We start from the raw sequence: 6,133 nt of genomic DNA, 5'->3' as shown, positions 1-6,133 counted from the left end.
TATAACACTTGCCAGAAAAAAGAAAGAAAAAATATGTCCACCATCATCACAATATTTGTCTTGCACAATTCTTCATCTCATTTCCCACTGCCATCTTCCAGTGATGAGAGGTGTACTTATCTGATATGACAGAAGTGGTCGACAGTGTCATAGCTGTGACAACAAGGCTTCTACTAAATGTCAAAACAATTAGAACACTCTGTAGGCATCAACACAGAGATGTCTGGCTTCACCAGGGAAAAAGTTCAGCTTTGGAAGAATGCAATTGGGATTATGTTTCATTGTAGTGATTCCCTGCCTCTAATCTCTTTTAGGCTTCTCCAGATGTTCACAGATCGATAGAGCCTCCTCCCACAGGTTTTAGCACTTGCCACTGAGCATTTGACTCAGGGTAAAAATGTTTCCTGTTCTCTAGAATACAGCTAGAATTGAGGTAATTGCTCTGGGTCAGATTTGGCACTTTTGCCTTCTCATAAAGTAAAACTTGCTTAAAATAAATATCCCAACATCACAGAGAAATCGAGAAATGTGATGCCTGTTAGATAAGATCAGGAAATAACTCTAAGATCAAGCATATACATTTTCCATCTCATAAGAGGTCTATCCACGTGACCATGTGTCTTTATTTTCTGTGTTGCATATAGCAGCAAAATGTAAACCACCTGCTCCACTTATTGTATAGTGTTTGATATTTTCAGTAGCATGAAGCTGAAATGAAGGAAATGGGCAAAAGTTCCAGTTACGCCTGCTCCTCCTTATATATACTAAGCAAAACAAGCCAGTACTCTTAAACAAGCAAAGAAAAACTGAGTGCAAACCTTATTTCGTTTAAAATACCGTAACTAATTTATGAAAAACAACAAAGTCCTTGCATTCATTCCTAACAATTAGGGTCAATAATCATTGCTATACCACTGAGATTTGTACTTCTGGACTTAGGCACATGAATCTTAGTATCTTGTGAAGATAATCGTAAACTATGATGCAAGCATCATGAACCGTCCATCCTTTTGTGTCTCAGATTTAAATCTAAATTGAAAGATAACTCCTTTTCTGGCCCAATCACTAATATCTGAAAACCATTATCTTCCAGCCTCACCTAGGAGAGTTGATGCAATGCTGGCAAGTGAGGGAAGGAAAGGAGAACTTTCCATCCCATTTGTGGTCACCATCACAGGGAAGGATGGTCTCCTTCTGCCACTCCATGAACTCAAGGCACACCACATAATAACATAGACTCAGGGTAGCTACTATTATTTTTCTCAAGAGCTCGTCAAACTGAGTATTGGGGAAAACTCAATTGCAGATAGCCATCAATTGCCACAGAACTGGGCAGATGCCATTTCACTGGTTAGCATCACAATTTTTGGGAGTCACCTTACCAAAGGAACAACTCAAGAGTGGTGTGGGGGGGGGGGGCGCATTCTTCCAGACCTTAGAAAGCCCACCTATTTCCCACTAGGAAATTAATTGTCCTAGTTCACTTCTGTAGTTAGTAAGAAGTTACACACACACACAAGTTGTATTTGTATGGGATTTGTGAAGTCAGATCTCATCCATTCATCCAATTTCATGGATGGGATTTTTTTTTGCCTCATAGTTTCCATTCCCCAATTTTAATCAATGTAGCCTTTCATTTCAGTTAGGACAAAGATAGCTATTACTACTGAGGGGTTTTGTGCAGAAGGAAGGAACCTTTCTGAGATGCAAATAATAATGAGATATTCAATGAACTTTGAAAGCCAACACAGACATAGTCAGCTGTTCTACTTCTATCTCTCTTATAAGGAATATAAATGGTTCATCAGAATCATATTCCATTCAAAGCAGTACAATGAAAAGGCTGTATCCTCACTTGGATGTGGAATGGAGTAATTCAGTCATGCAGTTATCCTGTTATCTGTTCAGATGGGCTTTATGATTAGGTTCCTCTAATGTAAAATTGTAGATGATTAACATTAGGCTTTATTTGGAAGACATGTTTCATATTGTTTCTAGCTCTGACAGATTGTCACCAGAAGCCTTACATAAAAGATACATGATGTTGCATGACCTTCTACCAACTTACACTGAAGTGTTTAAAATTAAAAAAAATCTAAATCATTTACATATCTATATTATCATGCATTAAACAATTCTGTAAATGTCTATTCAGAAGCAAGTCCCGCTGAGTTTAAAGGGGTTTATGTCCAACAAATATGTGTACTTGCATGCCTTCAATTTTAGTTGCTCCTTTCAACACCCTCTTAACTTCCAGAAAGTGTCAAATATAACTCTAGATAGGATTGATGAACATGAGAATGTATTTTCCACTGTAAAGATCACTATGCAGCATTGTTCTCCACCTACAAAGAGATCCTTATTTATTCATTTAAATGTAAAAATTGGGGAAACAGGCTCTCGTTGTTCACACAAGTCTTTGGGTGCAGTAGATGTGCTATTTAAAGAAGTACATCATTGCTTGCCAATGTTTCAGAGCTGGGACAAGAACAAAAAATTATCAGGCTCACATTGTGTTTTCTCAAGTGAAAGCTAGCAAAGAAGGAATAATGAACATGCTAAAGACCTAAGTTAAGTCAGAAGCCTAAAAATAGGGTAGTGCAGATCTTTGACAGTTGCCTATTTTGTTTTATTGACTGATTACTTTAGCATGCTAAATAGCTGAAGTTATCTTGGAAGAATTACTCACAATAATTCTCACAATAAATTAATCATAAAACAGAATCAACAATATAGAGTTAATATTCTTCAGCACATAATCAAACCAAATGAATACCAAATAAATAATGGTCTTCAACTGGTACCAAGAAAGCTATAACAGAGATACGTGCCAGACAGATCTTTCTGGGGTGCATCTTTTAGAAGCAGGGATCTGCCATTATAAAATCCATCACTTACAATCTCATCAAACAGGCTGATTTGTCTGGCGTACACCGCTTGCTCTCCACTTTCGATATGGAGCTACATAGTACCATGCACAGAAACTTCTGGATGGGCTCCATATCAAAAGAAGAGCAAGTGGCAAATGCCACTGCCATAGCAACACGGGAGGCTTCCCATGTTGCCTTAGGAGCAATGGGGGCAAGCTGGGCAGCAACGCTTACCTTTATGTAATAGGGGTCAAAGTAAGGCAGGTGATGGGGCATGGAGTTACCGGTTCTCCACGTCCCTTGCCGGGACCCCATAGATTCTCCATGATGTGTGGCAAATCCATGAACCTTTGTGATGAGGTCCTAAGTCATTCACTTCTGATGCCTTTTAGGGAGGGATGGAGGTCACCCATAGTATCAAAAGCCACCGAGAAACCCAAGAGAATAAGTAAGGTTACACTCCTTCCTTCCATAGTCCAGCCAAGGCAGTATTTGTTTCAAACCTAGTCTTCAGGTTCAAACAAATCTAGAACCAAGTAGGAACTGTGCAGTCCTCCAGGAAAAAAAATGAACCTTAGCTCCTATAATGGCAAGTGGTCAAGCAACATCTGGAGGGCAGCACAATACAGAAAATTGTTTTTAAATTACTGCTAGAACTATATGTCCTTTCAGTGATAGGTCACCAAAGTGAATTCCAGTGGAGGTTCCAGAATAGAGGACGACCATGAGCACATGTGATGGCCAACACTTTGGTGGTTGCTGGTGGAGGTGGCTGGTTGTTTCTGTCTGCTTCTGGAGTTCGCAGTTCTGCCACCTGTGGCACAATGAAGTTTCACAACATCAAGCATATTCTACAGATAAGTAGTAGCTGAGTGAAGGATGCCATGGGAGCCCCAGGTTTGCAGCTAAGAACTATCACCTTTTTTAGATCTGCAACACTACTAAGCAAAGTTGAACAGTAAGAATACGCAGTAAAATAACTAGTTGTTATATTATCAGATGTTTGGAAGAGCGCCAAAAGATCATTCAGTCCAACCCCTTACCATGCAGAAAAACACAATCAAAGCACCCCTGACAGATGGTTACCCAGTAACATGGGGTTTTTTTTTTACTTCTAAACTCGTAACTTGGTACTTCTGCAACAAGACTTTATATTGGCTTGAGAAAGAGTGTTCTGACTTAAAAGACTAGCTTGACCCTTAGGTTCATCGAAATCAAGATAATACTGCAATCATTTTTGGTATATGAGAATGAATATTTAGCACAGACATTACAATAGACTCATTAGCATTGGTATCCATACAGGCAATTATTATAGTTATTATTATTAAGTTGTGAGTATTATTATATTTATGTATACCCTACTTTTTCTCTCTACAAAAGAGACTTAAAGCAGCTTACAGTAAAACCTATACATGCAGAGTTTTTTCAAACTGTTTGTCAAAAATCAACATGTTATTTATTTATTTATTTATTTAACTGTATTTGTATTCCACCTTTCTCAGCCCGCAGGCGACTCAAGGCGGTTTACAGGGCAAAATTCAATGCCTAGAATACCATTAATACAATTAAAAACATTAACATATAATTTAAAAAAAAACATAACAGAATCAATAAAACATAAATCATTAGTATCTCCTTGTTAAAAACATTGTCCGGTCCCATCGTCTAGTCGTTCCATTTTCCTATGTCAGTTACTCTGCATTTGCAAACGCTTGCTCAAAAAGCCACATCTTGACTTTTTTTTCCAAAATGTTAAAAGGGAGGAGGCCGATCTAATATCCCTAGGTAGGGCATTCCATAGCTGAGGGGCCACCACCAAGAAGGCCCTATCCCTGCCTAACGTACTTGTGACAAAGGTTGTAACGAGAGCAGGGCCTCCCCAGACGATCTTAAGGCTCTAAAACCGCATTGAGTCGCCTAATTAGGCTGAGAAACGCGGTATAGAAATAAAGCAAATAAATAAATAGATAGATAATGTACCTGGGATTCTTCCTTTTGGCAGACTCCTTTTCTATGCACGAGATGTTTTTCACATGAGGAAGAACTGCTATTCTGTACTCCATTACCATGTGATTATATATGGAGATTGGCTCTTAAGCTTTTATCACACAACTGAAGGCTAATTCCTTGAAGGAAATATTTTCCTTTTATTAGTGCTAAATTTCCCAGAAGCTATTCAATGGAAAAGGTTCTTTATACCACATACCCTTTAAATGGCAGGACATTCTCAAATCACTGCAGTCTAAAAGCAGCCAACTATGCCACAAGCAAAACACTCTTTAGCAATTGTGGGATCCTAACAGTGTATTTGCATCACAAGATTATCGCCAAGAAAAGAGCTGCACTTTTACCCTACAACTCTGTTGGCGCCACAGAGACCACCAGCCTCCCTTGACTGGAGAACTTTGCCTTGATAAGCATATTCCCATCCAATTTTTTTTTAATGTTAGGAGAGACTTGAGAAACTGCAAGTCGCTTCTGGAGTGAGAGAATTGACTGTCTGCAAGGTCATTGCCCAGGGGATATCCAGATGTTTGATGTTTTACCATCCTTGTGGGAGGTTTCTCTCATGTCTCCACATGGAGAGCTGGAGCTGACAAAGGGAGCTCAACCCGCTCTTCCAGGAGTCAAATTGCTGACCTGTCGGACAGAAGTACTGACAGCTCAAGGGTTTAACCCAGTGTTGAGATGACTAAAGTAAACCATCACAGCAGCCTCTACATCTTAACAGTGGCCTCTCACATTTGTGTTCACATTGCTATATTAATCTGTCCCAGAGAGTGAGTACAAAGATTGCTGCATAAAGTGGGTTTAAATACTTCTTCAGCTCAAGGCACCCTACCATTAGACTATTTAAAGGTTGTCTATTCTTACAAAATAAGAATATGCCAGTCCTTCTTCCTTGCTTCCCCTCCCTCCATTATGGCCACCCGGTAGAGCCAAAGAAGCCAGTAAAACAGCTAAAACGGATAAACCATCAGATGTAAGAAGAGAAAAAAATGCAAAATCAGAGAAAAGAGAGGGGAGGAAGGCAAAGAGACAAAGACTTATGGTGAAGGAGAGAGAGAAAGAGAAAAAGAAGATAAAGGATAGTGAATGATTTTGGAATGACAGAAGTGGCAATATTGATTATGACGAACAGGAGGAAAATATATAAGAACTTTATTATGAAAACAAAACCATATTAGAACTGTGGGAAGAAGGACGTAGGGAAAAGTTCTTATTGAAACCTTCATAATTTGGGTTTTGCTGGTTAGAAT

The sequence above is a fragment of the Anolis sagrei genome, chromosome 3 (genome assembly GCF_037176765.1).
Source record: "Anolis sagrei isolate rAnoSag1 chromosome 3, rAnoSag1.mat, whole genome shotgun sequence".
Taxonomy (NCBI): domain Eukaryota; kingdom Metazoa; phylum Chordata; class Lepidosauria; order Squamata; family Dactyloidae; genus Anolis; species Anolis sagrei.
Note: the sequence above shows the minus strand (reverse complement) of the source record.